This window comes from Bos indicus x Bos taurus, chromosome 7 (assembly GCF_003369695.1).
Source record: "Bos indicus x Bos taurus breed Angus x Brahman F1 hybrid chromosome 7, Bos_hybrid_MaternalHap_v2.0, whole genome shotgun sequence".
Classification (NCBI taxonomy): domain Eukaryota; kingdom Metazoa; phylum Chordata; class Mammalia; order Artiodactyla; family Bovidae; genus Bos; species Bos indicus x Bos taurus.
The window spans coordinates 19909817-19922345 of NC_040082.1; positions in this window are offsets into that span (position 1 = coordinate 19909817).

Sequence of the window (12529 nt, forward strand, 5' to 3'; positions counted from 1 at the left end):
GATTTAAGAACCATACACTTTGTTCTATCACTGCTTCCTGGGAACATTGCCGACCTAGGATTGCTTTGATGTAATTTTTTTTTTAAGTATCATGGTATTTTTAATTTTTAATGTGGACCATTTTTAAAGTCTTTATTGAATTTGTTACAATATTTCTTCTGTTTTATGCTTTGTTTTTTTGGCCATGAGGCATGTGGGATCTTAGCTCCCTGACCAGGAATCAAACCCTCACCCCCTGCATTGGAATGTGGAGTCTTAACCACTGGACCACCAGGGAAGTCCCTGATGTAAAATTTTAAGCTGGGCACTTTGAGCAACACTGAGTAGCAATTCTGACCCGAATTCAGATTGGAGGCTAGCTTGAGGTTAAATACTGTCAAGAAAGAATTCCCACCCTCATCCAGAGTTAAGATCAAGAGAAGCAAGTTTCTTTACTATTTCCCTTTTTCTTAATTGTCCTACTGAGGGGAAAAAAATGAACTTTGTTGGCCCTGGGCGAGGGTCTCATGTAAGAATTTCTGTATGAATGTTTCCTATCACTTGTAGTAAGTCATTAAATCTGAAGCTCTAGGCTCCTTAGAATCAGTAATGCACTGCCCTCCCCGCCCCAACCCCCACCACTCCTGCCGAGAGCTGAGGAAATCAGCAAGCTTTTTGTTCTGTGTCATAGCCCTGTTCCATGGTTCATATTATTTCAAATCGGATCACATGAGTTATAAGGGAAGAAGAGATGATCTCTAAACTTAACAAGCTTTATCTCAAAAAAAGATTAAAAAAAAGCCCCACACATCTAAATGCATTCACAAATATACAAAGAACTTACATTTAAATTTAAATATATGAGTGTTATTAAGCATAAAGGAGGGAAAGATAGAGCTGACTTGCAGGGAAGGAAACCTGTGACGTGAACTGAACATACAGAGGCAACTGTGGCTGTGCACGCAGCCGGGCTGTCCTCATTTACCCCTCTGTTGCATGCTGACAAAACATTCAACTTCCTCTGTTTGGCAGCTGGAACAATTTTAGCAGTCTTGGAGTCCAGACATGCACACATTTAGATCCTCAATTCTGCTTCTGATTGACAGTCCCTAAAATGGCAGTCTCTGGAAGTCTGGTCATTTATGAGTCTAATGTCTCATCAGAAAGAATTGAAAAGCAAAGCAAATATTGGTCCTTCTTTCCAGCCAGTGTTATTTAACTGCATTCTTCCACCACAGAGCCTTGAGATTTTATGGTGCTAAGCACGGACTTTGCTGTTAACTCTAACGTTGATTTCTTTTTCAGTGACCTCAAATGGTGAGGAACATCATCCCCATCTTTGGAGGCCTCGTGCTGGAGTTAGCTACTTGTAGTGAAACAGTTTTGTCTATTAAGAGCTGAATTATTAGAGGAAAGAAGGCATCTATTTTTTTTGTTTGTTTTTCCTTCTTTTGTCTGATACAACTTAGTAGAGTAGACCAAGTTTGTAGGGGTGGATCTCTCGACCACTGTACTCGACATGCCCCGTAAAACCACTCAATATCTCTCCTTATTCTTCTTTCCAGCACACTTTTCCACCTCTCATTCCAATTCTAGTGTGTGTATATAACGTGATAAGCGGGGTCCATAATTTTCATGAAAATGCAAAAAAAAACAAGTGTAACTAAGACATATATGGAGAACAAGGCAGGAAGAATTCTACTAGACATCACACACACACAAATGCAATGTAAGAAGGGAACCTTTGAATCATCAACAATTAAGAAAGTAAAAGGAAAAAAGCATTCAAAGGAAATTTCATGTCTCCATAAAATTTGGGGGAAGACTCCAGTAATAGGTTCAAAAATAAATGTTGTTTCCAACAAGTGTCATAAAATGCTTTGAATTTTTAGTTAAAAACAATCTACACTTGAGTTCTAACTCATCACACATCACCAGTGTGTACATGTGTAAAATGGGGATACAAATTCTAGAATCACAGGAGCAGACATTTTTTAAATGAAAAGTATTATTATTAAGTTCAGTTTCCTTTGAGATAAGATCAATAAGAGTTTTAAACTGGTGATTTTGATGCAAAAATTTTAGGGAAACATTTAAATTTTGGAGGGGTGATAGGCCAATAAAATTAAATTTTAAAATGTTTCCATTTTCAGAATATTTTTACATGTGTAGATGGAAATTATCAAATGAATTAATGTGTCTAAAAATATAATGTAAAGCAAAAATACTATGTTTTGGTCCATTTCCAATTCATAGTTCAAGTAATTAACAGTTGAAATAAAAATATCGCATATATTTCTAATAAGTGTGATATTGCCTAACAAATATTTTCTGAACAGTTTCTTCACTGCCAGCTCACTACTTGAAACATTCTAGATGCATATTTTGCTTGTGTTTTCATGCTACCTATCAATGATGCTTGTTCAAAGGTCATTGTCAACTATCTACTCTCTCTCAGGCATGTAGAAAGAAAGTGAAAGTGAAGTCGCTCAGTCGTGTCCAACTCTTAGCGACCCCATGGACTGCAGCCCACCAGGCTCCTCCATCCATGGGATTTTCCAGGCAAGAGGACTGGAGTGGGTGCTAGAAAGAAACTGCAAATGGAAGATCATGCATATCTGTGCAGTGACAAAAAATTTGTTTGTTTGTATGATATCATGTGTAATTTCAAGCATGAAGTGGAACTTAATGTACTGTGTAATATTTTGTAAGTTTAAAATATTGCTATTTCTAAACTCAGCTTTCAAAATTTTAAAATACTTTTAATTGGGGACTTCGTACAATATTTCAAAACAGCTCATTTTGAGTTATCTTCAAGAAAAACACACTCTTCTCCTTCAACAATGAAAGTAACCAACCATCATTATAATTAAATATTCCTATGTTTATAATACTTCTGATGTTAATCATGCACTGGCCAGCTGATGGTGAACTGGCTAGTATTTCTATGTGAGGATGCCAAGGACAAAATTTCATAAAGTCTTTACCTCTCAGTGAAAAATAATAGTTCTTTTAATCAATTAAGAATGTATAGGGGGATAGAATATTATTTTTAATCAATTAAGAATGTATTATAGGATAGGAATTTGTAATTTAAATAAATCTATAGTTCTTTCTTTGGAGGTATAAAATTTTCATTAATAATAATTATTATTGATATGAAACAAGACTGTACCTGGGGCAGTTGTCTATAAACTAGATTCCAGATCCAAATATCTTATGCCCAGTCTTCTCAACTACAATCCCCAAAACTGCCTGAAACAGTTAAAGTTTTCACAGGTCAAATTCTGTGTACCTTTCAGTGGAATGTAAAGAGGTAAGTCATGTCAATGGTGCGCCAGAACTGGTGCAAACTGACTCTTGAGAACCAATGTGTGTTTTCCAACCCCACATTCAGCGACACCATACTGATAGTTCAAGATCAGCCCTGGTAGAAGAATTATGGGCTTCCCAGGTGACTCAGTGGTAAAGAACCCACCTGCCAATGCAGGAGACATGGGTTTGACCCCTGGATTGAGAAGATTCCCTAGAGAAGCAAGTGGCCACCCACTCCAGTATTCTTGCCTGGAGAATCCCATGGACAGAGGAGCCTGGTGGGCTACAGTCCATGGGGTTGTGAGGGCCACAAAGAATCGGACATAGCTGAGCAACTAAACACCACCACCAACTGGAAGAGTTATACCACAGAAATGGAAAACACTGTAAATTTGTTCTTCTTACCTTGGAAAGTCAGCTGTTAAACACTGATCAGCATATCACTATTTAGGGGGAAAACAAGAAAAGGAAACATGGATGTGGTTTCAGTTGTAGGAAGGCAATGAAATTTGTAAGTTGGGTTTAGAATGACTAGTCAGATTTAGAATTGGAAAATATTATTCAAAATGTCGTGTCCTTGAAGAGTATTTTCAGCGTTTGTGAGATCAATGAGTTTGGAAAATTAGGAAACAGCTACTGGGAATTTTAAATTATGGGAAGTTCTGAGCAATCTAGTATGTTTGTAAAAGAGATGTGTAATGTAATTAAATGAATATCTTATCAAGCACCTTGGCTCTGGTCTGCTCCAGGTTATCCTGATGTCAAGCAAGAATTGCCTTCCCTAGAACCTCAGCCAAACCTGATATAGAAGACCAAAGTTCCTCAAATGTAGGGTTCAGGTTGGTGTATACTGGAAAGCAAATGAATACACATTGGCAGGGGCCAGGTAATTATATTCTTCACTTGGTAGAGCCAACAAAAGTCAGCTTTCACTTCAGAGCAATGAAAACAAAGTTCTAAGATGTTATAATTTGACCACAGTTGAATGTCACAGTGGAAATTTACAAATAAAACCTCATTCTTACTGTTATCATAGCACAATTTCAGTATGTAATTTGATTGATTATATGTAAAAGATAGAACCAGTTGTTTTGAATATAATATGAACCCATAGGATATCCTAGCTATTATAGACATTTATAAGTAATAAACAAGTATATATTCAAGTCTGTGAAACCACTGTGATAACGAGATAGGTAGGCTTATTCTTATAATAATCACCTTTCTATTATTCTTGTAATAATTGCCATTCTATTATTAATCAACATGCCATTATCTCCTTTCTTGGATTATTTTTTCTCCATGCACTTATCACACTACATATTTTTTTGACTGTTCTTATCCTATCTATTTCCAGCCACTACAATGTGCAAGCCTATGTAGGTAAGGATTTTTTCAGCTTGCTTATTACTTTATTGCCACCACTATGTTTTTTCACCACCTGGCACATGATAAAGAATGAATATATGCTGAATAAGTAGATGAATTAACACAAAGATTAGTGAGGAAGTTCCAATGACTAAAAACTTTCAGGATTCTATTCTATTTGAGATTTCACAGTAACCATAAAAATCAGAAACAGAGAAGATACACAGACAAACCCAGCATAAAAATGTTGCTCACTTGTACCTAGGCTACTAAACACTGAAAGTATGTTTCAGCTATCATGTCTTAGCTTAGTATAAATAGCTAAGAAAATATCTTGCAAGCATTTTAGCTGATAAGACCATTTTCCAGAGAGAACAAACTCAAGTCATCCTTAAAACCCCAGAGATCAGATACTTTTCAACAATGAAATAAAATAGGGTGATTTTCCTTCCTTATGATGAAGAGCTATATTCTCATTGAGAGCTTTTTTAAAAATAATATTTCAAGGTGTTCTCAGGGAAATTTATTCCCACATAGATATGCTGTCATGCTGTCATCTTCAACAACGTTTCCTATTATGGTATTAGGGTGTTGGAGAAGACTCTTGAGAGTAACTTCGACTGCAAGGAGATCAAACCAGTCAATCTTAAAGGAAATAAACCCTGAATATTCATTGGAAGGACTGATGCTGAAGCTGGAACCCCAATACTTTGGCTACTGATGTGAGAACTGAATCATTAGAAAACACCTTGATGAGGGGAAAGTTTGACAGCAGGAGGAGAAGGAGGCGACAGAGGTTGAGATGGTTAAATAGCATCACCAACTCAATGGACATAAATTTGAGCAAAATCCAGGAGATGTGAACAGGGAAGCCTGGAGTGCTACAGTCCATGGGGTCACAAACAGTCGGATATGACTGAGACTGAACAACAACAACTATTGTATTTTAAAAGAAATGTGAAAAATCTTTTTAGATCCATTGTAGAAACAGATTAAGAAAAAACTGATAACTAATTAGCAGACATAGGGATATTGGGAAGATAGCCAATCCAGATGAATTTAGACTATTCAAATTTGCAAGATATGTAAATCCATTAGAAAATAGCCTATTTTTTTCATTTCCCTTTGATTATATAAAGCTGGTAGCCAAAAAAGCCATACTTCTATTTTTTATGTGATATTTAAAAAATTATCTGTGTTTGTAGGATGGAAATTGATGTATTGTTGACAAAAGTTGTCCATCTGTTGGCTGATAATGGGTTCCTTTCTGGGCAATTACTTTGTCATCCCTAACATCTAGCATGGGTCTGAGACCATAATCAGTTCTCAATAAATATTTATGGAATGAACATTGTATAACTGATTTAATAATGAAGTATCTTTGCAACTGGGTCTATAGCTTTGAATTCAGAGCTAGCCCAGATACTTTTGTCCTTGAAACCCGTTTTATGCACTCATCTCCCTTTATTCTTTGCTTGCCGTATGACAGAAGTGTAGAATCTGGAGCCAACAAAGTGAACAGAAATGTACAAAATAGCATTTTTCATACAAGAGTCCGTGTGACCTTTAAGAAGAGTCCAAGCTCCATTGGCTGAAAAGTTTTCTGTGGGCAAAGCATTTTCCCAAGGTCACGAGAGTTCAAAGAACACAGCAAACTTTGAGGAACATGCCAATGAATTTTGTAAAAGTTGTTTGTGTGTGTGTGTGCGAAGACACAGGGCTTGGCTGGTCATTCTGATCTCCAGATGGTCACAGGATGCAGCCAGTAATGACCATAAAACATCCTGAAACATTATTAGTTTAATCAAGCAACATAGTCTCATTTGTTTGCTTGTAAAAGAGAATCTGTCAGAAACGCTGACTCTCTTCTCCATCATTCCCACCACCACCCCTGCCTAAGTGACCATTGTTTTTCCTCTGGATTACTGTAATGACTTACTAATAACCTCTTTAATAATCTTGCTTCCTTGAAATCTATTCACACCCTAGCTGTGGAGATAATTTTAAAACCTAATTTTTGGATCCTGTCACTTCTAGCCTTAGAAAATGTTTTGCTTCCCATTGTAGTCAGGATGGAATGCAAGTCTTTACCATAACCTATGAGACCCTGCTTGATTAGGACCCTAAGTTCTTCAGTTGTTTCTCCTGCCACGATCCCTTTAACTCCAGCCACACAGAATTCTTGTGGTTCTTCCTTGTCTTAAAGCTTTCCCCTGTGCTGGAATCTGCTTCTCATTCACAGTTAAGTGCTGCAGGTACTATTCTCGACATCTCTTTAAGGATTAGGAGGCAGTAGTTACTTTTACTGCACCAGGTTGGTAATGCTTCATGACAGGGGTGATGTTCAAACTTGAAGATGAGTAAGCTCTCCTAGTCAGACATGTGGGACAAAAGTGTGATTTCAGCAGAGGTAACAGAATAAATACAAATAGAGATGGCAAGGAACCATTTGACATAGAACTAGCACTGGCATTTGTTAAAATAAGGAAAACGGACAGAGGATGAAATTTTGATAGCTAGGTGATCTCTACTTTGGATGTGTTGAGCCTGATTTGTCTGGGACTACAGGATAGATAAGAGACTAAGCAACTGGATGGTCTGCCCAGGTGGCGCTAGTGTAAAGAACCTGCCTGCCGATGCAGAATGAGAGACATGGGTTTGATCCCTGGGTCAGGAAGACCCCTTGGAGGAGGGCATGGCAACCCACTCCAGCATTCTTGCTTGGAGAATACCATGGACAGAGGAGCCTGGAGGGCTACAGTCTATAGCGTCTCAAAGAGTCAGATACCACTGACATCACTGACTTAGCATGCTCAAAGGCAACTGGATATATGGGGGAGAATATAGAATGGATACATAAAAGGCAGGGAGGGGTATGTAGATCTATGAGGTATCAGCACATACAATTTCCTAGGAGAATTTGTGGAGAAATATAGAAAAGAAATGCCAACATTTAAATAGCAGATACCAGTAAGGAAGATAAAGAAGAAGTGGTCAGAGAAATTGTCTCTGGACACAAGAGATGTGGGGGTTTCCAGAAGGAAGTGGTCCAACTTCTACCACAGAAACATAGAAGATAATTTTATTAAGATGAGGACTGAAAGGACCCAGGGGTTTCAAAATAGGTAAGTCTTTGATGAGTTTCACCAAGGAAGTGTTAGAAACTGAGCCACAAGGAAAATAGCCAGAGATGGTGACTGAAGCCATGAAATTAAAAGACACTTACTCCTTGGAAGAAAAGTTATGACCAACCTAGATGGCATATTGAAAAGCAGAGACATTACTTTGCCAACAAAGGTCCATCTAGTTAAGGCTATGGTTTTTCCAGTGGTCATGTATGGATGTGAGAGTTGGACTGTGAAGAAAGCTGAGCGCCGAAGAATTGATGCTTTTGAACTGTGGTATTGGAGAAGACTCCTGAGTGTCCCTTGGACTGCAAGGAGATCCAACCAGTCCATTCTGAAGGAGACCATCTCTGGGATTTCTTTGGAGGGAATGATGCTAAAGCTGAAACTCCAGTACTTTGGCCACCTCATGCGAAGAGTTGACTCATTGGAAAAGACTCTGATGCTGGGAGGGATTGGGGGCAGGAGGAGAAGGGGACGACAGAGGATGAGATGGGTGGATGGCATCACTGACTTGATAGACGTGAGTCTGAGTGAACTCCGGGAGTTGGTGATGGACAGGGAGGCCTGGCGTGCTGTGATTCATGGGGTCGCAAAGAGTCGGACATGACTGAGTGACTGAACTGAACTGAACTGAACTAAAGGAGGAATTGGGATATACTGAGGTGGAGACAAAGTAGAGACAGACTCACAGACATAGAAAACAACTTAATGGTTATCAGAAAGGAAATGGGTGAGTGCAGGGGTAAATTAGGAGTTTGGGGTTAACAGATACACTACTAAATATAAAAGAAATAAACAAGGGCATACTGTGTACCACAGGAAGCTACTATATTCAGTATCTTGTAAAACCCTATAATGGAGAAGAATCTGAAAAAGAATATATGTTTATATGTGTATATATAGATAACTGAATTATATATATTATATATAACTGAATTATATAATGTAATTATGTATGTAATATATATAATTCAATTAAAATTATATAATGTATATAATTCAGTTATATATAAATATAATACAGTTGTGTATTTATATATATATATATATATATATATATAACTGAATCACTTTACTGAACACATGAAATTAACACATTGTAAATCAACTATGAAAAGTGAAAGTGTTAATTGCTCAGTCGTGTCTGACTCTTTGCAACCCAATGGACTGTAGGCCACCAGGCTCCTCTGTCCATGGAATTCTCCAGGCAAGAACACTGGAGCAGGTTGCCATTCCCTTCTCCAGGGGATCTTCCTGACCCAGGGATCGAATCTGGGTCTCCTGTCTTGCAGGCAGATTCTTTACCATCTCAACCACTAGGGAAGCCAACTGTACTTCAACTTAGAAAAAGAGAGAAATGTAGGCAGAGACTGAAGACCATTCTTTTGCAGAGCTAGGCTGTGAAGGGTAGAGGAACAGGGTGGCCAACTGTGAGTAGATGTAAAGTTGAGGAAAGTGTTTCAATTATACATTTTATAATAGTAGGATTAAGTTTGTTTAACAGGGGAAAGGAGGATAATATTAAAATAAGTTTTTGAGGATATAAGGGCTTCCCTGGTAGCTCAGCTGGTAAAGAATCTGCCTGCAATGCAAGAGACCCCAGTTCAATTTCTGGGTTGGGAAGATCCCCTGGAGAAGGGATAGGCTACCCACTCCACTGTTCTTGGGCTTCCCTGGTGGCTCAGGTGGTAAAGAATCCGCCTGCAATGTGGGAGACCTGGGTTCAATCCCTGGGTTAGGAAGATCCTCTGGAGAAGGGAAAGACTACCCACTCCAATATTCTGGCCTGGAGAATTCCATGGACTGTCACAAAGAGTCAGACACGGTTGAGCAACTTTCACTTTTGAGGAAATAATTTATGAAACAAAATATTGCAAGAGAGAGTAGGGGATCTACTTTTGAATTAAGAAGAATTACCTTTTAGTGCAGGAGCAAACTCTTGAGATGGGGAAAAAATGTGTCATGGGCCCCTAACACATCTGTTTGTTGCCGTTCTCAGTGGGGTAAGAGATGTGGCCTCTGCTAAGGGGATGTGAAAGTAGCAACTTGATCTCATTAACTTTGTGGATATATCTGATGGTGCTAAACCATAATGGTTTTCTATGCTCATGGCTCTAAGGACTTGACCCACACATAAAATAACATATTCAAGGCTGAGACATTGCTGCAAATTTGTGCATATGGCCTCGTCTAGTCTCTCTTGAACCAGAGACAGGGATGCAAGACCAGAGGAGGAGGTTCCAAGACCAAGGATGTGAAAATAGCTGAGACAGTAGGAGAGATCCTCTCTGAATGTGAACATCAGACTGTTAACAGCAATGGATTCTTCTTTGGTGCGGGCTTGACACCACCGTCTTCTTGCCATTAGAGTGCATTTAGGAATCACTACAATTCCAGGCTTTGTCTCACAGTGCTTGATTGTACTCAAATTTGAGCTTTTAAATGTTTTCAACAATTGCTTAATTTTGAGAAAAATGAGAAGTTGAGGGGTGAGTGGGGTGATGTATGGAATTTTCTTTCATCAAAATAAATATGCATTCTCATTAGGAAATAAAAAGCAAAACACTTTAATATATATATTTATCCAGTGGCATCACCAACTCAATGGACATGAGTTTGAGCCAACTCTGGGAGATAGTGAAGGACAGGGAAGCCTGGCATGACCCCCTGCAGTCCATGGGGTCACAAAGAGTTGAAAATGATTTAGCGACTGAACAACAACAAATCCAGTGTTTTCAGCATATGTCGGACAGTTACATTTGGTTTAAATCAATAGGTTACAGCTGTGAACGGTTCTTTCCTTCATGTAATTGTGAACACAGTGATCTAGTTTTTACCGGTACTAAAGTTTTCTCCAGTGTAATATGATTTTCTATGCTCAGGGTTTGTGCTTTTGCTTTTGGTTTTCTTGCCTCTAACTTTTACATTTGCCAGCGTTATGCGGCTGAGGTAATAGCATCTGGACACCAAGTAAGCACTGAATAAAGACCTACTGATTCACTGACCCACATCCTGTGAAGATGCTTCATTCACAGGGTCAAATCAGGAAACTGATGTTGCCAACTTAAACCTGTCTTCCTGGTTGCTTCAAGCCACCCTTCTTGCCTAAGCAGGGAATGTGAGCAAACTGCCCTGCTGCCTGCTCATAGAGTCAGCGCTGCTGCCGCAGGGAGCAGAGGCAGGAGAATTTACAAAAGTACAGAAATGTCTAACTGGGATTTTCTTTGTCTCCAGTGGCTAATCTTTATTACATTGTCAACCTAAAGGTATCACAGATACATGCCATTTGGGTTTTTCCCTTTTTCTTTCTTTTTTTCTTTTTCTTTTTTACTATAGCTTCATCCTCAAAAAAAAAAAAAAAAAAGAATTCTTAGGATGAGATGAGTGGGTTAAAGCATTTCATGCAAAGATGGACACAATAAAGGACAGAAACGATATGGACCTAACAGAAGTAGAAGATATTAAGAGGAGGTGGCAAAAATGCACAGAAGAACTGTACAAAAAAGATCTTCCTGACCCAGGTCACCATGATGATTATGGCTCTAGGTGATTATTCACCTAGAGCCAGGCATCCTGGAGTGTGAAGTCAAGTGGGCCTTTGAAAGCATCACTATGAACAAAGCTAGTGGAAGTGATGGAATTCCAGCTGAGCTATTTCAAATCCTAAAAGATGATGCTTTGAAAGTGCTGCACGCAATATGCCAGCAAATTTGGAAAACTTAGCAGTGGCCACAGGACTGGAAAAGGTCAGATTTCATTCCAATCTCAAAAAAGGGCAATACCAAAGAATGTTCAAACTACCACACAACTGCAGTCATTTCAGATGCTAGAAAGGTAATGTTCAAAATTCTTCAAGTCAGGCTTTAACAGTATGTGAACCATGAACTTGCAGATGTTCAAGCTGGTTTCAGAAAAGGCAGAGGAACCAGAGATAAAATTGCCAACATCTGTTGGATCATAGGAAAAGCAAGAGAGCTCCAGAAAAACATATACTTCTGCTTCATTGACTAAACTAAAGTTTTTGACTGTGTTCAGTTCAGTTCAGTCACTCAGTCATGTCCAACTCTGTGACCCCATGGACTGCAGCACACCAGGCCTCCCTGTCCATCACCAAGCTCGGAGCTTACTCAAACCCATGTCCATCAAGTCAGTGATTCCATCCAACCACCTCATCTTCTGTTGTCCCCTTCTCCTCCTGCCCTCAATCTTTCCCAGCATCAGGGTGTTTTTCAAGTGAGTCAGTTCTTCACATCAGGTGGCCTAAGAATTGGAGTTTCAGCATCAACATCAGTCCTCCCAATGAATATTCAGGACTGATTTCCTTTAGGATAGACTGGTTGGATCTCCTTGAAGTCCAAGGGACTCTCAAGAGTCTTTTCCAACACCACAGTCCAAAAGCATCAATTCTTCAGCACTCAGCTTTCTTTATAGTCTAACTCTCACATTCATACATGACTACTGGAAAACCAAAGCTTTAACTAGATGGACTTTTGTTGGCAAAGTAATGTCTCTGATTTTTAATATGCTGTCTAGGTTGGCCATAGCTTTTCTTCCAAGGAGTAAGCGTCTTTTAATTTCATGGCTGCAGTCACCATCTGCAGTGATTTTGGATCCCCCCGCCCCAATAAAGTCTCTCACTGTTTCCATTGTTTCCCCATCTATTTGCCATTAAGTGATGGGACTGGATGCTATGATCTTAGTTTTCTGAATGTTGAGTTTTAAGCCAACTCTTTCACTCT